The 24,971-nt window shown below is 43.5% G+C and overlaps 1 pseudogene; it reads right to left on the bottom strand.

The window, feature by feature from the left end:
- Nucleotides 1-8,612: 8,612 nt before the first annotated feature.
- LOC132356469 (neuronal acetylcholine receptor subunit alpha-6-like) lies at nucleotides 8,613-23,006 on the bottom strand (annotated as a pseudogene).
- Nucleotides 23,007-24,971: the final 1,965 nt, after the last annotated feature.

Raw genomic sequence — 24,971 nt, forward strand, 5'->3', positions numbered from 1 at the left:
AAAATCACCCAGAGAGGGATCACACCATGAGAAGAGTGAGGTCTATTTTAAGGACTGAATGATCTTGACTTTGCAGCCTGGTAGGTGCTGGACATGGGTGGGGACTAGAAAGATGATTCTGTTGGGAATAGAATTGCGAATTTAGTGGCCAAAGAAAAGTGAGGCGTGTCTTGAAGGTAATGATCCACATGTGTTGTCAGACATGACAGGAGGACCACATCCACTCTCGTGGGGCTCTTCACGCCTGGCTGTTTCAGTCTCCTTGACCTTTGCTGAAGTCTCCAAACTGCCCTTCCTTCTTCCAGGCAGATCACCATCCTGTTCACACCAACCAGACCTTCTCCTTCATACCTATCTCTCCTTCCCTGTGCCCTTGACCCCTCCTCCTGGAAATGCTTCCTTTAATTACCCTCCTGTCTTGTGAGGCTTCCTTTCCTACAAAGTACCCAGATCTGCTCTATTCTTAGAACAAAGCACAGAACCATAGTGAACAGAAATGATAGAATGTTTTCAAATAGCCTGGACTGTTTTTTAGATTTATCCCATTCGAATCACCCTCAAAAGAAATTCTAAATTCAAAAAAAAAAAAGAAAAAAGAAAAGAAATCATATTCATATATTTTAGGTGTTTAAATAATATTTAATGTGGTCAATGTATTTGTTTTCAATAGATACCAAATTTTGTTGTATAGAATTGTATTTTTCTGTGCTATGTGCTCACATTATGGAACAATGGGGCCCCTCGTATGATCCACATAGTCATCACTTTTCTGCATATTTTGCTGAATTTTTAAAGGGAGGCAACATGGCAAAGCAGAAACCAGGGCACTAGGACTCTTGGGTTCTAGACCAGCCACTACCTAGCTGTGTGAACTGTGGGGTCTTCGGTGAGTCACTTGTCCTCTCTGGGTTTTAGTTTTCTGGTCAATAGCAAGAGGTTATGACTTTGAAGACCTCTCTTGCCCCCAAATTCTATACTTTAGAGATTAAATACTGGAACTTTCACAATTTTAAACCACACAACTTGTAATTGTAACGTTGTTCCTTTGGGAAAACATAATCTGCTTTATTGCTGCTTTAGGACAGGATTTGCTGGACTACAGTGTGATGAAAATCAAGGATTCCCTGCCTTAAATCCCTGATGGGATTATGGACTCAAAGGGCAAATCACTGTTCTTCTTTTTATTGAGAACAGTGTTGACTTAACTCATTACTTAACTTTGTTTAGCTCATTAGTTTGCTGGGTAAATGACAGTACTAATCTTGGAAAGATGCATTTAGAGTTGAATTCAGTTTTAAATTATGAAAAACGCCACGTGAAACACTTTCCACGCCAAGGCTCTTTCTGACCAGACACAAATACAGCAAAGGTCAAGCATTTCTATGTGTGCACGAAGCTTAAGCCTCGTCCCAGCTAGACTGGGAGGGGATAACGGTCTCAAGTGTGGGAAAGGATAAACATTTATATAGCACGATAGCCCTAAGGAGTAACTACAAAACCTAACTTCAAAGCAAAGCAATTTTACATTCAAATGTTTAGCAAGACAAATCTGCGGGCAAAATGTTCCAGCTAACTCCAACCAGTGGATGTTGGAAGACCCATACAACTTTGCATCCCACATGTGAGCGTGCAGGACACACATGCGGGCACACACATAGGTGTGGAACACACACATGTGGGCACACACAGGTGAGGGCACACAGAGAGCTGCCCTCAATTGTTCTCATCCTTCAGTTCCCTGCTCACACCCCCCTCCTCATGAAGTCCTCACAGAACACGCAGCCCACTCGGAGCCCCCGTCTCCAAGAGCCTGTGGTGCTTTCAGTCTCTGATATATATGTAGTTTAGAACATAATTGTTCTCTATTGCTTTGTTCTGCGAATTTTATTTCCTCAGCTATTCTGTAGCATATCCTCCATTACATCCCCAACAGCATCTAAGAGAGTTGAGTACGTGGTCAAGGCTTAAATCATATTTGTTCTTTAATTAACCCAGTATCACAAAGTTTGGATTGGGTTATTTGTCTAAAATGAGGACAAATTTGTATTCTTGCTCAGTTCCACCCAATATTTCCAACTCTCTGTGTGCATGTGTAATTTTCAGTATGCCCCTTAAAGAACCATTTTCTTACATTAAAAGAATTCTAAAATACTATGATCACACTTAGAAGAATCAATAACTCCATATTCAAGTTTCCCCAACTATCTCAAGAATAGCCTAAATTAAGAGATAGCTTGTCTAAAGTAGGATTCAATCCATAGTGCTATGCCTCTTAAATCTATTTTAATTTCTTTCTTGTCACTAACTTGTTGAAAGGAGTAGATCAGTTTTCCCCAAGAATGTCTCATTTTTAGGATTTGTCTTGTTACTTGCTTCTGGTGTCATTTAGCTTGTCCCCTGTGTCCTGTATTTCCTGTAAATTGGAAGTTACAACTATAATCTAGTTCAATACTATTGGCAGAATACATTGTCGATGATGGTGTGTGGTTTCTATTTACCATACAGGGGACATGCTATCGGGCTGTCTTGTCATTAGCGTTAAGACTAATCCCTGGGACTTCCCTGGTGGCGCAGTGGTTGAGAGTCTGCCTGCCAATGCAGGGGACACGGGTTCGAGCCCTGGTCTGGGAAGATCCCACATGCCGCGGAGCAACTAGGCCCGTGAGCCACAATTACTGAGCCTGCGCGTCTGGAGCCTGTGCTCTGCAACAAGAGAGGCCGCGATAGTGAGAGGCCTGCGCACTGCGATGAAGAGTGGCCCCCACTTGCCGCAACTAGAGAAAGCCCTCGCGCAGAAATGAAGACCCAACACAGCCATAAATAAATAAGTAAAAGACTTTCAAAAAAAAAAAAAAAAAGACTAATCCCTGGATTAAAGTGATCTGTCCACCTTAATCCACTGGTAATTTTACAAGTATAGCCTGTGGCCATAACACACAGCAAAGTTACAGAGACTCTTACCTGTGACCTTGGTCCTTTTAAAAATGGTCTCTAACTAGCTACATTAGAACACTGTAGTTTCCAAAGAGTAATATCTTTATGCTGGGATGGATTTTTTTGGTTGTGTCATAATTCTTCCTTGGAAGCACCTACTACTATTATGTATTAATGTGAATTTGTTTACTTAATAGCCATGGTGACTACCATTTATGTTTAACCTGACATACACTCCTTCTTTGTATTAAGACTTTCTGTTCAGTATGTCAATAAAATAGCAGTGAAAATAAAAGTAACGTTATTTCTCCAGTTCATAGACAATCTTAGTTTCAGGCAAACTAGCCGAGAGCAGCAGTGTATCCGCTGGTGTGCGTTGTCACACCCCTCCGGGCAGGCAGAATAGCGGCGGTAGGGCAGAGCAGCCTGGCCTGCTGCAGGACTAGACGTGCCCCCGAACACTCAGGGGTGATCTCCGCCAGGCCAGAAGAGTGCAAGATCCACAGGGAGGTCAGAAGGAAGAGTACACATCGTGAAGATTGACTCAGGCGATCTTCCAAACAGCGCTGTGTGGAAAGCACTATCAACATCCATGTTTACAGATGCAGGTCCCCTCCACCTGCAGAACGCTATCCTCAGGGGAAAACACAGTGGGGAAGGAGCCTTACTGTTTCTCCAGGAGGATGGGTGCTTCTGCACCAAGGACCCAGTGAGGGTGCGATGTGTGGGGTGTGTGGTGGGTGGGATACGTGTGGCGTGGGTGGGGGGCTTGGTGTGTGTGGTGTGTGTGTAATGTGTGTGGTGTGTGTGTAATGTGTGTGGTGTGTGGTGTGTGCAGAGGGTGTGGAGTGCGTGCTGGGTGTGGTGTGTGGTTGCCCTCAACCAGCCCACAGAGTGCGGGTCTTCACAGGCCTGTGCTCCAAACTGACCACCCGTGAGAGGCTCAGACGTTCCTTTGCGAGGTATGGGTATCTTGTTTGGGACAATTCTACACTGACCTGCCCCTCACACTGCAGGAGGCTTACATCCCTAGCCCCAGACCCTAAGTGACAAAACACCCCAGTCATTCATTGTGACAACCCAAAATACCCTTTTAGACGTTTCCAAACACCAGCTGGAAATTGTGTGTGTGTGTGTGTGTGTGTGTGTGTCTGTGTGTGTGTGTGTGTAAGGGGTACAATAGCAGCTCTGGCTGAAAACTGCTGCTGCTGCTAAAGTGTTCAGATGATAGTTCCCAAGTCAAAAGTGGGGATGGGCGAGGGGAGACGCCCCTGTTCTCATCCCGCTGTCCCCTCACTACACCCAAGAGGCACACCCTAGGCCTCGGGGGAGGTTGGGGCCAGTGGGACAGCCCGTGTAGAACTCTCTAGGCCCTCAGATGGAGCTCCGTGGTCCCGGGGTCCACCTCCTCCCCCTCCCACCCCAGCACTTCCCTGCCCCTGACTCTGCCCCTCCTGCCTGACCTTGCTGGACAGAAGCGATCAAGCCCTGGTTTGTTTAGCCAAAAGCTGCCAACTCACAGCCCTGCAGGCAGGTTTTTTTGTTTAGCTGACACCGAGACTTTATTTTTGCTTCTTAATTTAGTTGCCACATTTTAAAACTAGGAGATCCTGTATAAAAAGCTGGATTTTCAGTGTATCTTGAAAAATCAGAAGATCAAGCACCCAGGCCCACATTCAGCATGATGGCAAGGGCCCGGGGCCCAGTGGGGGGCAAATCAGCCTCTCTGCAGAGAGCAGACCCCGCATGATGGGCCCCTCTTTGGTCAGTCTCTTTACGCTTCAGCATCTGCTAACGTCCAGCTTTTCTCCTCTGCCCCCGCTCTGCTGCCTCAGCCAAGGGAAGCAGGAACAGACGGGGCAGTGAGGGAGAAAAATGCTTCCACTCTGACCTGGGACTTATATTCCCAAGAATGTCTGCAGTTCAACTCAGCAATGACTGATCTCGTTCTGAAGACTCACATATAGCCCACAAAAGTTATTTGTACCGCCTGCCCCCGCTAAAATAAACTTTGACACTAATAGTCCTAACTTTCCTAAACGAAGAGAGCATTTGCTGCTTCATCTCTCTAACCTGGTTTACATTTCGAAGCTTTTTTCTTTCTGATTACTGACAGTGAAAGGTGCTTTTCCTGGCCTTTGGGAGGACATGGGGATGGGAAGGGAGGAGATGGGCAAATCAGTTGATTTTCTGTCTTTTTCGATTCCCATCTCATGAGAGAGACTAAATTATCCAGGGGCAGGGAAATGGTTTAAGAGTCAGGAGATGTGGATTTCAGAGTTGAATTTGTTAGCTACGTGATCACGGGCAAGCCATTCTGCCTCTTGAGATTAGAAAATGAGTTGCGCTATATAATCTATGAGTTCCGTTCCATCTCTCAAAGTCACTGATTCTACAGACCTGATACACAAAGACATCTCCACGCTGTGATGCCCCTTTTATTCAAATGGTTATTTCTTTAAAATGTATGTTGCGGGCTTCCCTGGTGGCGCAGCGGTTGAGAATCTGCCTGCCAATGCAGGGGACAAGGGTTCGAGCCCTGGTCTGGGAAGATCCCACATGCCACGGAGCAACTGGGCCCATGAGCCACAATTACTGAGCCTGTGCGTCTGGAGCCTGTGCTCCGCAGCAAGAGAGGCCGCGATAGTGAGAGGCCCGCGCGCCGCGATGAAGAGAGGCCCCCGCTTGCCACAACTAGAGAAAGCCCTTGCACAGAAACGAAGACCCAATACAGCAAAAATAAATAAATAAGTTAATTAATTAAAAAAAAAGAAAAAATTAAAATGTATGTTGCTAGTTTGTCACTGCCCCTGAGGATCACCAAGCAACTTCTGGAAAGCTGGGCTGGGAGGGCTGATGTCCGTTCATGCACAGAAGAATATGCTAAGAAGTCAGGATCCTGGCTTCCCGCCCCTGGCTGGGAGCACTTTCCTCTCAGCTTCCTGTTTTGCAGTTCTTAAAAGTCTTCTTTTTATATCTGATAAGGGGTTAATATCCAGTATATATAGAACGCCTACAACGCAACAGCAAGAAAACAAATAACCCAGTCTTAAAAAGGGCAAAGGACTTGAATAAACATTTCTCCAAAGAAGATATACAAGTGGCCAATAAGTACATGAAAAGATGCTCACCCTCACTCATCGTTAGGGAAAAGCAAATCAAAACCACAAGATATTACCTTACACCCATTAGGATGGCCACCATCAAAAAGCTAACACGTGTTGATGAGGGTGTGGAGAAGATGAAACCCTGCTCTCTGTCAGTGAGGATGTAAAATGGTGCAGCTGCGGTGGGGAACAGTGTGACAGCCCCTCAAAAAAATTAAAAAGTTATTGCTTAATGGGTTCAGAGTTTCAGTTTTGCAAGACGAAAAGAGTTCCGGGGATGGATGGTGCTGATGATTGTACAACAATGCGAATGTACTTACTACCACTGAACCGTACACTTAAAAAGGGTTACGATGGTACATTTTGTTATGTTTATTTACCACCATGAAAACTTTTAAACAGTGACTTGAAATAGTGATTTGGCTTAATAGAAAAAAAAAAAGTATCAAGAAACAAGCAACCCTCTGTAAAGACAGATAAAATAGAGGTGCTACAATCACATGACATGAAGAGAGTAAAAATACTTTAAAACAGAGTAACTTGTGCCTGGGGTGCTACAACCGGCCTTAAGCTCCAGGATGAGGTAGACAAGGAAGAATTAGCACATGGTAATGAGACAGGTTGGGATCTGGGACCTGGGACCCTTTGCTGCAGGGCTTGCACCTGGACAAACGTCTCCTTGAGCAAAAAAATACAAAGAAACTATAAGGGACTAAAAATAACTGTGTATATGTGCAGTTGGGGCAAATTATGGACAACAAGATACAAAAAGACCAAAAAAACCCAACAGCCACTTCCGATGAGTTGGGAGCAAAAGCAGGGTACTCTGCACGCCCCCTGCACTCAACCCCACCTAAGGGGTGGGCAGACCACCTAAGCCCCCCCTCCGGCCCGACCCCTGGACACACCCCTACCCTCACCCCATGTAAGGAACTCGCCCCCCTTGGTGAGTGAGCAAGGGAAGCTGTTACTTGTTTTCGTTCCTTTCGCTCCTGGCACCTCAGGAGCCCCAATAAAGCCTTGCCTGAGTTTCTTGTCTGGCCTCTTGTCAATTTCTATTGATTAAGGGAAGGTCAAGAACCTTGGTCAGTATCAGTAATAGAAGTTGTAGGGTATCAACACAATGGAGGTTATGCAACCACAAAAATTATACTTCAAGACTGCGTAACATCACGGAGAAATGCTGCTGACATGATATAGAGAAAATAGCAAAATACAAAACCGAAAGGTAAAACTGAGGTGTCAAATTATGTGTGCATTTAGACAAGGACTAGAAAGGAAAAGGCAAAATGAAATTAGTTCCTGTGTTAGAGTAGATTTTTTTTTCTACTTTAAAATGCATCTTTAAAACTGTTATAATAAGTGTATACAAAAAATAAGAAGATAATAAACGAGGGTAGAATAAAACAGAATACCCCAGGTTCTCCCTCTCAGAAAGGGAATTGCTCTAAAAGGTACAAGATCACCATTTCCTACAGAAGAAACACTTTTCTTTTCAGTCTTAGTTACAAAGAGCAAATGGAAACTGCTGATGAGAAGAGACACCTTTTGGACCCACGGCAAAGGTTGCTTCAGGTCTCTCCGGCCAGACCACGTCATGCTTTATTTTCGTTGCTCTGGTTACATTCCCCATGTGATACCTGGTCCTGGAGATCTCTGTGTTTATGACTTTTCCTACAAAGCTCCAAGTGCATGGACAGAACCTATTTCTGGGACTGTGGCAAAGTCACCACTCAAGCCTCTAGCCAGATGAATGATAATTAAATACGGGGGGGTGGGGGAGGGAAGGACCAGGAGTTTGGGATCAGCAGATGCAAACTAGTATATATAGGATGGATAAACAACAAGGTCCTACTGTGCGGCACAGGGAACTATATTCAGTATCCTGTGATAAACCAAAATGGAAAGAACATGACGAAGAATGCATATATATGTATAACTGAGTCACTTGGCTGTACAGCAGAAGTTAACACAGCATTGTAAATCAACTACACTTCAATAAGAGTTTTTAAAAGGGGAGTAAATACAGCCTGTTGGTTAGACTGACTACCTGCTGATACTTTTTTTACCAAATAATGTATCAAATAATGCTGCAGTGTCTGTTCTACATCACAGAGCTGTGCAGGAGAAAGCAAGCATACACAAGTTCACAGGTGCTGCAGAGGTCAGCAAGTCCAAGGTCCAGAGTTTCACGTCTGGCAGGTGTCATTATACTGAGAAGCCCATAAACTGGAGAAGCAAAAGAACCTCTTAGCGTGGCTTGACTTTGATCCCACGGTTTGCTGTTCTGTGGGTCGGTCACATCCCCGGAAGCCAAACGTGTACAGACAAGAGAAGCCTGCAGGCGCTGCCAGCTCTGGGCTCCAGTGTCAGATCCCAGACACTGGGATCATAAAGGACTCCTCTGTGCCCCAAGGGAGGGCATCCAGGCTCCTGATTGGCAATAAAGTCCTCTTTTCCCATCTAGATGGGGACTTGGTGCGAAGCTTTCTATCCCTTTCCTTGTGGTGGGGGAAACATGGAACAAACACAGTGTCTTGTAAGTTTCTGAAGCTAAAGGGAAAATCCATCTTATGAATGTGCTGTGTTCCCCAGGAGTGGCTGGAGAAACAGCCCCGCAGTTCCAAACACGCAGACGGTCATAAACACCCACAGGAACAGCCTGTCCACCACCATGGCCACGTATTTCCAGTCGTCTTGCACCTGAAAGACAAAAGTCAAGCAGCTGTAAAAAAAATCAGAACCGTGGGAGATAAGCTTTGTCTCATAAGTAAGCTGCTTCCTTTTCACAGAAGATTTCCTGGCGATTTTAAAGCAAATATCCCTGTGATTCTGGTTAACCCGTGTCTCCTCTGTAGCACACAGAGGACTTCCGTTTGTCTGCAGAGGGTGGGTGCGTGCGCCCCATCAGTCCTGGGACAGCGGGCTGCAGGGTGAGCAGGCTTATGCGGGCGCACAGGACCTCCCCTGACTGCAGGCAGCGCCCCAGAAGGAGCTGCTCGGAGAGCTCCACTTTTGCGTTGACTGAAAAAAAAATGCACAACCTAACAGTTGAGAATTATGTTTTATTCAGTGGATTTTCTGAGGAATTCAAGCCTGGGAGTCAGCCTCTCAGATCGCTCTGAGGGACTGCGCTGAAGAGCTAAGGGAAAAGTCAGGGCATAGAGGGGGTTTTGCAACAAAGACCAGGTAGCCAGAACATCGAAAGATTACTGTTGCAGAGCATTTTGTTGCATTTGACAGCAACAGTAATCCTTTGATGTTCCGACAACCTGGTTTTTGTTGCAAAACCTCCTACGTATCGTGGTTCCTCCCTATCCAATCTCCTGAGATAAACCATAATGGAAAAGAATACCAAAAAACAATGTATATATGTGTATAACTGAGTCACTTTGCTAGGCAGCAGAAATTAGTACAACATTGTAAATCAACTATACTTCAATTTAAAAAACGTTAAAAAAAATTACTGTTAATTAAAGAGAACCAGACATCTCAAGTTAAGGAATTTAGCACTTTTCTATGTATGGGAAGATGCAAGAGTCTGGGTTCATGGAAATCATTCCTTTGATGTGCAACTTAGCTATCTAGGGCCAGCATCCTTCTTTTCTCCACCCTGAATCCACTCAGGGTGCACAGTTGGGGGTGACTGCAGTGGTTGATGGCTTGGTGGGTGCAACATCCTTCGTTTACTGATGGGGCAGGTGACACTTCTCATCCACCCTTGTCATGGGCACCACGGGACATTCTGACTCCTTGGCAAGTCTGGGAAATGGGTTTGAGGCGGGGGGTGTAGGACGTGCGATGTGATGGGCCCCCCATCAGGCATAGGTGGCTCTCTAGAACTCAGGATCACGCTGGTCAGGGAGAGTTCATTACATCTCTCACGTCCTTCCTGTTCCCGACCTCCAAGAGCCCTACCTGGTGGTGATCAAGTAAGCAGCAACTGTCCCCTAGTTTGATGAAGGTGTCACCACAGAGGGGAGTCCTAGGCTCACCTGCCCCTGATGCACCCCCTCCCCGGCCTGTGTGACATGCAGCCCGTGTCCGCCTCAGCACCAATGGGTGGACTTCAGGTCTGCCATGTCCCTTCATTAGGAGATAAGGATGATGGCTACTGCCATCAGGTCAGACCCAGACCCCTGGCGGCAGGAGTTTTCAGAGGCCCCCAGCTAGTCATCCTGATGGTATGGAAAATTGGCATAAAGTTCTTGAGCTCTCTCTCTCTGGAGGATGGGGAGGTCCGAGCTGCTATAGTTAGGCTCTGGGCCGCAGAAGCAGACTGTGTTGATGCTAAAAATATCCCTGAGGTTCATTCAGTCAGCACCTGGATCCCCGTCAAGTGGAGTAAGTGGGATTGGAGCTGCCGGAGGCTCACGTCACCTTCCTCCCAGGCTCCCAGACTGTGAGCGGCCCTGCAGGCTTTCCTCCTGCCCCTCAGCCGGCTTTTCCCTCTCCCACCCTTCCTTATGCAGGGGCTCTCAGTTTAATAAACCAAGGTTGCCCTGAGTGTTTATTTTAACCAGATTTTACTTGAGTTGACATTTCTGGAGGCAGAGATTTGCTCTGAGGCTACACCTTACCCCACCCCCTCCCCAGGGCAGTTCACCCATAACTGCATCATCACAGGGCTGGATCTTAGGGCACCACTCCCTGACCGTCTTGCAAACAGAACTCACACTGAAGATCTGACATGTCTACGCAGGGCCCCCAGGCCTGCTGCGGGTGAACAGGCTAGAAGAGCCATACATTTACCTCCTTTGTTTCATTTTGGTTCCTCATGTTTTCTGCTATGAATTGAACACTATCAATCACATCTTCGACTTCAGGTGAGGGCTCCAAATTTTCAGTCATCCATTGTAAAGGCTGATGACTTAATTGTCTCTTGCTGGTGGCGATCTCACTGGACTTACGACAGTGGCAGCATTCTTTAAGAAGTTTGGGCTCTCTGCGATGATCGAACTTGACTTTGGCAGGCCTACCAGAGAAGCCTTTGGGGTTTTTGTCATATCTTGTCCCCTTCCTCTTGTCCAGAGGCCTCCTCATCATCAGGATCTGGGGTAACAGCCAGAGGAAGACTGCCTTCACCCACGTGGGCATGTGTGTGTGGTCGGGGTGTGATAGCGGGTGTTCAACACAAACACCGTCACCACGATGGACAAGGTGACGAAGATCATGGTGAACAGCAGGTACTTGCCCACCAAGGGGATCACGAGAGACGTGGATGGGATGGTTTCTGTGATCACCAGCAAAAACACTGTCAGGGAAAGCAGAACTGAAATGCAGAGCGTCACTTTTTCACCACAGTCAGAAGGAAGGTAGAAAACCAACACAGTTAGAAATGAAATAAAGAGACAGGGGATGATCAGATTAATGGTGTAAAACATCGGCAATCTTCTAATGTAAAAAGAATAGGTTATGTCTGTGTATATCTCTTCACAGCAGTTGTATTTTATGTCATGCTTGTAGCCAGAAACATCGACAATTTCCCATTCACTGTTTTCCCAAAAATCATCCATGTCCACTTTAGAGCCAATGATTAGAAGATCAATTTCAGCTTTGTCATAGGTCCAGGAACCAAATTTCAGGGAACAATTTTGATGATCGAAAGGGAAAAAAGTGATATCCATAGGACAGGAACTCTTAAAAATAGCTGGTGGAGTCCAGGTTATCATGCCATCGTATTTAAGAAGAGCTTTTGTCTTGCCTTTGACTTGGAAGTCGCCGACAGCACTGCAAAGTAAATCAGACACCATTAGTGACACCCCCTGTGCTTTGGGTCAGCCTGTACCAAAGGCAACTTTGGAAAGAGACTGGCAGTCAGATGCCCATACTGGTTGTAGAGAACAATGTCAGGCTTCCAGATCTTCTCTGCAGGAACACGAAGAGTCTCAATGCCATCATATTCCACTGGGTCCCAGCGCAATTTATAATCATTCCAGATCTAAAGGGAATAGAAGTCAGTTTAAAAAAATTCTTGACTTTCTTCCAACGTTAATTCTATGTTGGTTCAACCACTTTTTGAAAATTTTCTTATTTAAAGAGTTGGTTTCCTACCAAAAGTTGGAAGATTAAATCCATGGGGAACAAGGTAGCTGAGCTGATTTTGGGCAAACATAGATATTAGATAAGTATCTGTTGATTATTAATTAGCTAGCCAAGTTTATAGCCTCAGCTTCCATATTCCATGGACTGTGCTCGATCTCGAGTAGCAATCCATTGCTAATATTAAAAAGAGAATTCAAGTGTATGATGATGGGTTTGTTACAAAATCTGCATAGAAGGTTGAGACAGGAAGGAAGAACAAGATGGTCTGACTGATAAAACCAGATGGTGGGATCTAACCCAGAGCAGGATCAAAGAGTGGGCAAGCATCTGGCTCTGGAGCTCGAGACTCAGACAAAAATAGGAGGCTTGAGAGCAGAAACCACCGAAGGACAGTCAGAGAGAACTCTGTCACTCAGTTCTGCACCGTGAAGCTTGCACCCAGTCAGCCGTTACCAGATTCAACTTTGGGCTTTGGAGCTAATTAATATTTTATGCTCTATCATAAGCTGGAGATGCAAAGAGGGAATGCTAGTGGATTTTATCCATTGGATGTTGTTAAACTGACACACGAGTATGACACAATTCCAAGAGAAGAACGTGTGACGTAGACACGTACGTGACGTAGCCACAGATTGGTTTCCATGATCTGGTTTACTTCATCCTGGGAAGAAGAAACAATATTTTTTAGCCTCAAATGTACTTGCTAATAGAAGTGAATCTTAGAGCAAAAATTACAACTAAAAATAGCCAATCTGAGTTATTCATGCTAATGGAGGGAAAAAAAGAAGACTGAAAGGCAACTTATAAAAAGCCAAAAATACAATATTTCCACACTGGTCCCAACCCTGTTGACTTTGAAATGTGGCTTTATGACTGTCTTTCAAATCTGATTGAAGTCCCACTTCTGTGAAGCCTTTCTGACCACTGCAGCCTATAAAGATTTCTGATCCCATAAAAGGAAAGAAGGGAGAGAAGAGAGAGTGGGAGGGAGGGAGGGGAAGCCCTGCAGATGGTGATGGGTATCATTGTTTCTGCCATCTTCTTCCTCAGCTGTGCCCCAGCACCCTCTAGGTTCTGAGTCCTGAGCCCCACTGCCCCTCAAGGTGTCAGCCTCAGCTCACCATGGAGTTTGCCAGCTGGAACCTGCCACTCCCCAGAGCACTGCTCCCACCCAAACCACTGCCGATTGCTTCAGTCATTCATTAACAAGTATTTATTGAGTACCTACTGTGAGCTCTATAAATGCTGGGGCTACAGAAGTAATCAGGATGGAAAATATCCCTACCTACACATGCCTAAGCTATTAGCTGGGGAGACAGAAAATCAATAATAGATACATGGTATAATGTAAGATAGTGATAAGTCCTATGAAAGAAAATAAAGAGGGATTGAGTGGTGTGTGTGTGTGTCTGCACACACACGCACACACGTCTCTTTTAGACAGGATGATCCAGGAAGGCTTGTCTGAGGAGGTGGTTTAAGCAGGTACCTAAATGACCTGCAAAGAGTCATGGGTCTCTTGAATAAAAGCGTTCCAGGATGACATCCCAAATACAATGTGTTCTTAATCAGCTACTACCTCTCAGTGGAGCAGCTACTGAAGACACATCCAGAACCTTCAGCAGTCTCACAGCACAACACTTGGAGGCTATTGATGGTCACCCAGTGGCCGGCAGTGGGTTCCCAAAACTTACCAACCTTGTTTCCCCAGACACATGAGCACCTTCGAGAGTAAACACCTCACACTGGCTGAGGAAGCTGTGGCCAGGGCTGGACACCAGCCCACTCTGGTTTGCTGCTCTGCAGTTCTCCATGCCCCCCAGAAAACGCTACCTGGAGACCTCACCAGCTTCCTCCTTCAAAGGCATTTGTGTCAAGTCATGATAAGCCCCAGGGTTTTAAAAGGTCAACAAAAGGAGTTACATTCATGGTTTTCTGTTGGTCAGGGCAAGCAAAGAAATGGACTATTACTTACTCATGACTTTACAATTACCCAAGTCTAAGGACAGTGTCTTCTGCTCATACCTTGTGCCCAGCAGATTCAAGCAGGGACCATGTCAATAAATCCATTGGCTGTCAGTCAGGAATGGACTAGCTCTAGCAGTCCAGCAATGTCTCGGAGGGAACAGTCATAAGCGTCTTCCAACGACTGCTTCCTCTCTGTCCACTAATACGCTGGTTAGAGAACTAGTGCACACTGTGAACTAGAACGTTGTATTCTGAGAATTAAAATCAGTTGGCGATATCATCCCGACAGTATTCCTGTCTCCCCATCGATACTTCCGCAGGCTGGTGAAGCTCCATGTGGTGTGGACCTGCTTCATGGTGGACGGACACCCTCAGAGGTGTCAGCCAAGTTTATGGGTCAGGATCGGGTCTGGAAAGTCCCATTCTCCATCCAATGCCAGACCGCACCTATGGCCTTGGGAACTGCTATCAGACAGCCCAGTTGAAGGAGGCCAGAGACCCACAGTACCACCCCACATTCCTGGGACCATCACCCTGCGTCTGCTTCTTGGGAAAATAAATTAGTTGACACGTGGTTCAATGAAAGGATTGGAGTTACAATTTCAAATGGACTAGATTCTGGAGCAGCAGCAACAGACTCAGAGACTGAGACCAGAAAGGCCAGGCGGGCTACATTTTGAGAGCCTTCAGGTTTGTCATGTCAGATATGCCAGGCCATCAAAAATGCTGGGCAGGGGCTTTGCCCTGGCCCCATGAGGGGGACAGTGGAAATACACTTACTCTGAAGATCATCCACTCATTAAACTTTGTGGCCAAGTTCATTCTATGCAGCAGCAAACACCCTTCCATGTAGAGCTCTCTGGTGCTCTGAGGCCAAGTCTGAGGCTCAAACAGCAGCAGACGGCCTATAGTCTTCTAGAAGGGCATTGGTAATTGTGCATCTGGGCTGTACTGCATCACAGTCACTCCCAGGCCTCACCATGGCTCAGTGACAACAATGAATATGGCCCACAGGGACTTCTGGTGCCCCACATGAGGACAAGTAGACTCTAATACACCAATAAGAATTGCTATATTAATACTGGACAAAGTAGATGCAGAGGAAAAAAATTACTAAAGACAAAGAGGGACATTACATAATGAAAGAAGGATCAATCCACCAGGAAGACACAATGATCCTGACCATATATGCACCAAACAGCAGAGTCTCAAATTATATGGAACAAAAACTGATAGAGCTGAAAGAAGAAACAGACAAATCCCCAATTACCATTAGAGACTTCAATATCCCTCTCTCAGCAACCAATAGAACTCAGTAAACTCAACAGAAATCAGCAAAAATAGAGAAAATCTGAACAACATAATCAACCAACAGAATTTAATTGACATATATAGATACTCCACTCAAAAACACCAGAATACACAGTTTTTCAAGCATGCATATAATATTAACCAACACAGAGCATATCCTTATCATAAGCCATAAAACAAACCTCAACAAATTTAAAAGAATTGGAATCATAGTGTGTTTCTGACCATAATGGAATCAAACTAGAAATCAATAACCAAAAGACAACAGGAAAATCTCTAAACCCATGGAAACTAAACTTCTAAATAATCTATGGGTCAAAGAGAATGTCTCAAGGAAATTCTTTAAAACACATAGAGCTGAATGGGAACAAAAACACAATATATCAAAATATGAGGGACATAGCTAAAAAAAGTGCTGATAAGAAAATTTATAGCTAAATGCTTATATTAGAAATGAGAAAAAGTCTCAAGTCAATAACACAAGTTTCTACCTCAAGAAATTAGAAAAACAAGCGCAAAATAAACCCAAAGCAAGTACAAGGAAGGAAAAATAAAGATAAAACAAATCAATAAAGTTGAAAAGGAAAACAATAAAGAATATCAATGAAACAAAAAACTGATTCTTTGTGGGAAAAACAACAAAATTGATAAAACTTTAGCAAGACTGACAAAAATAAAAAGAGAGAAGACACAAATCACCAATATCAGGAATGAAACAGGAGCCATCACTACAGAACCTATAGCCATTAAAAAGTTAGATAATACCATGAGCAACTTCAATTTTATCATAAATTTGGCAACTTAAAAGAAATGAGCCCATTCCTCAAAAACCACAAACTAACAAGGACCTACTGTATAGCACAGGGAAATATACTTAATATTTTGTAATAAACAACAAGGGAAAAGAATCTGAAAAGTGATATAAATAGACAGTCTGACTACCCTATAGTCATTTAAGAATTGAGTTTATAATTTAAAAGCTCCTGGAAAAGAAATCTCCAGGCCCAGTAGGTTTCCCTGAAGAATTCTGCCAAATATGTAAAGAAAAATCAATACCAACTTTCCACAATCTCTTCCAGAAAATAGAAGAGGAGGAAACAACTCCAAATCCTTTTTGTGAAGCTAATATTATCCTGACACAAACCCAAACAAAGACATTATGAAAAAAGAAAATTACAGATCAATATCTCTCATGAACTTAGATGCAAAAATCATTAACAAAATATTAGCAAACTGAATCCAACAATGTATGAAAAGTTATACACATGACTAAGTGGGATGCAAGGCTGGTTCAACATTCAAAAATTAATCAATGTAATTTACCATATCAACAAACTAAAGAAGAAAAACCATGTGATCATATCAATTGATGGAGAAAAAGCTTTTGACAAAACTCAACATCAATTCATTATTAAAAACTCTGTGAGGGCTTCCCTGGTGGCGCAGTGGTTGAGAATCTGCCTGCCAATGCAGGGGACACGGGTTCGAGCCCTGGTCTGGGAAGATCCCACATGCCGCGGAGCAACTGGGCCCGTGAGCCACAACTACTGAGCCTGAGCGTCTGGAGCCTGTGCTCCGCAACAAGAGAGGCCGCGATAGTGACAGGCCCGCGCACCGCGATGCAGAGTGGCCCCCACTCGCCACAACTGGAGAAAGCCCTCACACAGAAATGACGACCCAACACAGCCAAAAATAAACATAATAAATAATAAATAAAAATTTAAAAAAAAAAAAAAAACTCTGTGAAACTAGGAATAAAGGGAAATTTCCTCAACTTGATAAGAGCATCTACAAAACATCTACACCTAACTTTATAACAAATGGTGAAAGACTGAATGCTTTTTCCTTAAGATTGGGAACAGGTCAAGGATGTCTGTTGTCACCACTCTTATTCAGCATAGTACTGGAAGTTCTAGCCACTACAATGAAGCAAGAAACAGGGGGAAAAGGCATAGACTGGAAAGGAAGAAACAAAACTATCTCTATTTGCAGATTATAAGGTTGCCTACAAAGAAAATCCCATGGAATCTATAAAAATGCTGAAACTAAGTGAGTTCAGCAAGATCTCAGGATACAAGATCAATACACAAAAGTCTTAGAATTCTATATACTAACAATGAGCATGGAGAAACCAAAATTAAAAGCATAGTACTATTTTCAGTCACCCTCAGATAAAACAAAATACTTACATATACACATAACAATACAAATGGGATCTGTATACTGCAAACCACAAAATCCTGAAGGAAGAAAAGCTAAATAAATGGAGAAACGCCCCGCATTCATGGGCTGGAAGACTCAACAGAGTAAAGACGTCACTTCTCCCCAAACTGATCTGCAGGTTTAATGCAGTTCCTATCAAAATCAGGGCAAGGCTTTTTGTGGACATAGGCAGCTTATTCTAGGCATAGGCCTCAGAATAGCTAAGACGATCTTGACAAAGAAGAACAAAGAGGCAGGAATCACTGTAGCCAATATTAAGTCTTACTCTACAGCTACAGTCATCAAGATAGTGCAGTGTTGGTGGAGGGAGAGTCACACTGATCAATGAAACAGCATAGAGGACCTAGAAATAGGCCCACACAAATATGTTCAACTGATTTTTCACAAAGGTGCAAAACCAATTCAGTGGGAAAAGGATTGCCTTTTCAACAAATAGTGCTGGAGCAATTGGACACCCACAGGTCTAAAACACAAAAATCTAGGCCTCATATCTTATATAAAAATTAACTCAAAATGGATCATAGTCTTAAACATAAGACATAAATAAAACTTTTAGAAAAACATAGAAGAAAACCTCTAGGATCTGGGATAAGGCAAAGAATTACTAGGCTTGATGCCAAAAGCACGACATATAAAAGGAAAAAATGATAAATCGGACCGCATCAAAATTAAAAACTTCATGTGAAAGCCCATGTGAAGAGGAAGAAAAGATAAGCTACAAACTGGGATAAAATATTTGCAAACCACAAAACTGGCAAAGCACTTGTATCTAGAATATAGCCAGAACTCTCAACACTAAATAGTAAAAACAAACAATCCAATTAGAAAATGGGCTTAAGGACGTGAGCAAACATTTCACCTTAGAGGATATGCAGATTGCAAATAAGCACATGAAAAGAGGTTTTATATCAATAATCATTAGGGAAATGCAAATTAAAACCACAATGAGATATCGTTTCATACCTAATATAACTCAAATAAAAAACAGTGATAATACCAAATACTGGCAAAGCTGTAGATAAACTGGATCACTCACATATTGCTAGTAGGAATGTAAATGGGTACAGCCATTCTGGAAAGCATTTTGGCAGTTTCTTTTAAAACTAACACACAACTACCACATGACCCAGGAATTGCACCCCTGGGCATTTATCCCAGAGAAATAACGATTAATGTTCACCCAAAAACCTGTACACAAATGTTCATAGCAGCTTTATTTGTAAAAGACTAAAACTGGAATCAGCCCAAATGTTCTTCAACCAGTGGAAGGTCAATCGAAGTATGCTCCATCAATACCATGGCATACTACTCACAATAAGAAGAAATGACTCACCAAACTTATTGCGGCAACCACTGCATGATGTATGTAAGTCAAATCACTATTCTGCACACCTTACTTATACGTGTTGTATGTCAAATATATCTCAATAAAACTGGAAGAAAAAAAAGAAGAAATGAACTACTGATATGCTGAGTGGAAAAGCCAGTCTACAAGGTTACATACTGTGTGATTCCATTTATGTACAGCTTTCTTGAAACGACAAAATTTTAGAAATGAAAGACACAGTAGTTGTTGCCATTGGTCAAAAAAGTATACAAGGGCTCTATTATTTCTTACTGCAAGTGAATCTATGATTATTTCAATAAATAAAACTTCAATTAAAAAACTACATTTCTCAAGACTCTCTTGCAGCTAGGGGTGGTCAATGAGCTAGGAAGCAGAAGCTGTCAGTAGGACTTCTAATAAAACTCCTTAAGGAAGTCACAGATGTCTGGTATGTGCCCCTTTCTCCCTTCCTCCTGCTTCTTGCCAAGAATGTGAATATGATGAGCGAAAATCAGCAGTTATCCTGGACCACAAGGCAACACTGAGGGAAGAAATCACATGCTAAGGATGGTGACATAGAAAGATAGAAGGAACCTTGGTCCCTGTCACAGTTTATGCTTTTAGCATCATAGCTCATGTGATTAACATCCTCAGGAGTTGTGCAGTGCACAACCTGGGCAACCAAACACCATGATGCAACCACTACCACAAAGCCACCTGGTATTAACCTGGGCTGTTAACCTTTAGATTTCTATTACATAAGAAAGAAATAAACTTGTTTTATATAAGCTGAGAGAGCATGTGTGTGGTTTTCAATCTCTGATAGCAGCCAAACGCAAATACCAAAATCTGTATTCAGCAATCCTCCACCCACCATCTTCAGAACAATGTCCTGAAAGGGTGTATAGATCATGGATTTGAAGGGATGCTGCATCACAAACTTTAGGGGAAACTCAGTCCAGTTCTCCATTCATAACAGCCCAATTCATACCAAGTGTGGCTTCCAGCCTGGTAGGAGACCAGTAACCAGTGCCAAGCTATTTGAGGGGAAAGGGGAGGTGGGATTAGAATAGGTACTAAATAAATGTTTATTAAATGAAGGAGTGGGTCCATCTAAGTGAGATAAAACATCTGGCTTACTTTTTTTAAAAATCAGTATTTATCAGCATATACACACTTCCAGCTTGGGCCAGAAGCTAGAGGACTGGTCAGCCCAGTCCGCTGGGAAGCACGGACTGGAGAAACATGGTGAGCCCGGACTTCATACCCATAACTGAGGTCTTCCCCCAGGTGCACCTGGAGCCACCACTGTTTCTCCAGGCAAAGCTGAGAGGAAGGAGGCCCCAACGGCCCCCGTCCAGGACCTGGGCTGCTCCCTCGGTCTGTGCACCATTGTCTCAGAGATGCTCCTGACGTCCCTTAGCCCTTACGTCCTGAGCCTGCCTATTCCTGGAATTTGGTCTGAGTCCAGTGCCTCAGGCCAGCCTGGCCCTGCCATGCCTTGGAGCCCAGAACCCTGACCTCTGTTAGGGTATCAGGTCCCACACCTCCTCTCCCAGCATCTAGGGTGTGAAGATTGTTCAAAAGAAAGAACTCTAGTCCTCCTTGCCCTTAAACAGGGTAGCAATAAGTTAAACTAAGACCTCCAAATTCCCATCAGTTTATCAGGGCTGGATGGAACCCTGTGTGAAACAAGGTGAATTTTCTCTTTCTTCTATAACAAAGGAGACTTAAAGCAATTCTTCTTATACGGAGTCAGAAGAGCATGAGCTTTGGGGTTGAACAGTGCTGATTGAACCCCAGTGCCACCATCTGTAATTGTCTGACGCTGGGAAAGTTTCTTACCTGAGATTTCCTCTCCCCAGCTGTAAAATGCAGATGACAGCCACTAAGTGCGGACACTGGTGCATAATAGGTGCACAATGAAGTTAGCTCCCTTTGTATTCCCCCGTCAAATGCCCCTTCGCCTCTTTGTTTCATAAACTGGTTCTGAGAGCATTTCCAGAAAAATATCGCCTTAAGGGGAATAATGACAGCAACCCTGGGGACAGTGGATCCCTCCCAACGGGCCGGCTTTGAAGGGCAGCACTCTGTAGACTTGTGTCTGTTTGTGTTCAAAAATCCCTTTATTTACCCAGTGCAGTGAGTGGGAATTGCTTGGACCCCTCAGAGTTGGGGCCTCCGAGGCCTCGTGGTGCCCTCCCTGCGCTTACCACGTCAGCCAGCTGCGTGATGGCCACTTCAAAATGCACAGTGACCGGGTCGGAGACGTTTTCCACGGGCCTGATGAACTGGTTATAACGAGCAAACAGTTTGTGAAAGAGCCTCTCCTCGGACGCACAGCCTGCACATCCTGCGGCACCACACAGAGAGAGGGGTTAGAGAAGCAGAAAGGATGCCGGCTGGTGGGGAGGTTCCAGGGGCTTCCATCCCGGGAAGGCGGGTGCGGGACGTCAGCTTCCCCCAGCACCACTGCACCTGCCCCTCCTGGCCAGGCTGCTCACCTTCACCACGGAGATGACAAGAGTAATACCGGCATCTCAGGACTAGTGCGCTAGCAAACAAAATGATGTTGGTAAGAGCACTTCTAAAGTCTATGGCAGCACAGTGTAAAGGGATAGATAGACACAGGCTTGAGATGTTCACTTATGTCACTGAACAGAACCCACCGTCTTACTGATCCGGTGATTAAAGAAAAGTCCTGCCCTTTCTTGTCAAAATACTGATCTGACTGGTCTCTTGTTTCTACAGCCAGCAGGGTGTGTAGCTGGGGAACCTTCTTCAATCAAACTTAAATAACTAGTAATTTCATTAAGGTCTTAAGCCCTCCTCCTTTTTAAAATCAACTTTGAATTTCAATTCTTGGAGATGTGTGAGAGTGCAAAGTTTCTAAGGAAAATTTACTTAAAATATTTTTTATAGAATCCCCAAAGTTCTTAAACAATAGCACTTTCAGTCATTAAATTTTAGACAATAATGTAATGCATATCTCTTTGTATTTTCCCAAGAATGCATTAAATATAGGTTACTTGCCTTCATTTGACATAATTCATCTCATTAAGGCCCCCTCTATATTTTTCCTTATAGAATTCAAATTTGATACCTGAAATACTATTCTATAAATTTCCCAAAGGGATTTATACCCTGAAAGAAAAAAAATGTAAGGGGCTGAACAACTCATTAGGCAAAAATAAAGGAAAGGATAGCTGTTATATTACTAAATAAAAAGTGTTGTTTGACAGATGCATTTGGAAACACTGAGATTTCAGCAGAAAAGAACAATTTTAGATGTAAAACATCATTGTCTGCCATCATAATTAATATAGAAATATTTCTACATAAAACAGATAACTAAAAAATCCTCCTGTTACCCATTTTCCTCCTTTGAGGTTTCTCTTTTCCTTTGAGACATTTCAGATAAACCCTCCTTGAGTCTTGACAAGCAAGTCCTTGCAAAGATGACAGCACGTGGAAATGTGGCTTTGTAGACATGGACAGAACAGCAGCTGTCCGTTTCTAAGCCTTAAGTTTGAAAATGAATGATCTTACTCTTAGGACACATTTCCCAAAATGAAGATGATTACCTACAAAATGGAAGGGTTCATAGACTGAGGAATAGTATCAGCTAATAAACCACAGTTTTGAAAAAATATTAAATACAGGTAAAGAAGTTGAATACATCCATAGCGGAGATGGATAGAAAACTGTGCCATTGTTATTTTTGCCTATTTTTCATTGGGAAAATAAAATAAAACATGGTTTACAATGTTTCCTTGTCCTCCCCACCCCATCCCCCCGAAATCTCATTTTACATGTTAAGCCAACCAACTAAAAATGAATAGATTAATTAGCAGCTATAAGAGGAGTAATTCCTGTGCCGACACTCTACATATTTATCCATAGCATATCTCATCTCTGCTCAGCCAAGCACAACTAGAAAAGGAGGAAAATAAAACTGGGAAATACATGTAGCTAAAAAGGGAATATGAGAACAAGCAGAAATAAAACCTACCTCTGAAGCAAAGTGTGAATACATACCACCAGAGACACAGCCCAAAGTGAAGGAATCCCTGACCCTCGCGGGGCAGCATGTTTAAAACACACTCTGATTTCTTTTTCTAGTCAAAGGATTGTGGGAAACAAAGAGCTATCAGGCAGCCACTCACACCGGACCTTTAATCACCAGAGTCCCCTGCAGTCCAAGTGTCTTCTGTGAAATGAAAACCTTCACAAACATAACATGGTCGTTCCCAATATCAGAGACTGAGGCCAACCAAAAGGGCAAATAAAAAGGACTCAATCTGATGTCAGGTGAGTCAGCCCATTTCCTGACACCCTACATCTCTTCTCGTGCAGGAACGGGAGGAGAAGCAGGACGGGGGTGTTGGGCAGACGGCACCGAGAGGGGACAGAAAACTGTGATGTGCTTAGTGCATCTTTGTGGTGCATCTTTTCCCAGCCCTGGTCCTGAGGGGAGCAAACACACGTCTCCTGAGCTCCAGCTGTAGGCAAAGCGCCTGGCAGGTCCCGATCAGTGTATTCTGATTCACCGAGATCTCTAGCTCGTCAGGGCTTAACCTTGTTACCAGAAAACATTCTAGAACAGGAGTCCTGGTAAAGTGTGCCTCACAGAGAACAGGATTAATTTGGTTTTGTCTGACTTCTAGTGCCTCGTCCTTCTGAGTTTAGGAATCACCCTCCAGGACTAGAGATTAGCTGTCTGAGAATGAGAAGAACGAATACTGAACACAGGGTGCTGTCTAGACGGTGCTATGTTTATTTATACATCCTTGTCACCAACTGGTTTTCTTATCATTTGCTCCTTTCCTCTATAAGTTTAGTGTCAACAACATTCTGATGAGCTAGGCCTTCTGGTCAGATTTTGGTGTTGGTTAAAGGGGAGTTAGCAACAAAATGAAAAGGCAACCTACAGAATGGGGGGAAATATTTGCAAACCATGTATCTCGAAAGGGGTTTATATCCAAAATATGTAAGAAACTCATAAAACTCAACAGCAAATAAATAAATACATCCCAATTGAAAAATAGGACCTGCACAGACATTTTTCCAAAGACACAGATGACCAATGGGTATATGCAAAGGAGCTCAACACCGCTAATCATCAGGGAAATGCAAATCAAACCACAATGAGCTATCACCTGACACCTATTAAGATGGTATTATAAGAAGACAAGAGGTAATAAGTGTTGGTGAGGACGTGGAGAAAAGGGAACCCTTGTGCATTGTTTGGAATGTAAATTGGCGCAGCCACTATGGAGAACAGTATAAAGGTTCCTCAAAAAATTAAAAAATAGAACAATCATATGATCTAACAATCCCACTTCTGGGAATATATCCAAAGGAAATGAAATCAATTTCTCAGAGAGATATCTGAATTCCTACGTTCATTGCAGCATTATTCACAAGATATGGAAACAACCTGGTGTCCATCGATGGATGAATGAATAAAGAAGTTGTGATATACATATACATATATGTAATGGAATATTATTCAGCCGTGAGAAAGAAGGAAATCCTGCCGTCTGCGACAACATGGATGAACCTGGAAGACATTATGCTGAGTGAAATAAGCCAGAGAAAGACAAATACTGTATGATCTCATTTTTGTGTGGAATCTAAAAAAGTCAAACTCACAGAAGCAGAGCGCAGAACGGTAGTTGCTAGGAGCTGGGGTGCGGGTAACAGGAAGATGTCGGTTGAAGGGTACAAACTTGCAGTCACCAGATGAACAAGTTCTGGTGATCTAATGTACAGTACGGTGGTGACTACAGTTATCGTATTCTTGACATTTGCTACGAAAAGAGACCTCAAGTGTTCTTACCACCTCTGCACCACACACACACACACACACACACACTCACACACGCGGTAACTGAGTGATGATGTGTTGGGCTGATTGTGGTGATCATTTCGCAATGTAACATATGTTAAATCATCACATTGTACACCTTAAATATACACACTTTTTATTCATCAACTATACTTCAATAAAGCTGGGGGAAAGGAGTCAGAGCCGAAGATGGTCTCTCAGCGAC

The sequence above is a fragment of the Balaenoptera ricei genome, chromosome 21 (genome assembly GCF_028023285.1).
Source record: "Balaenoptera ricei isolate mBalRic1 chromosome 21, mBalRic1.hap2, whole genome shotgun sequence".
In the NCBI taxonomy this organism is placed as follows: Eukaryota; Metazoa; Chordata; class Mammalia; order Artiodactyla; family Balaenopteridae; genus Balaenoptera; species Balaenoptera ricei.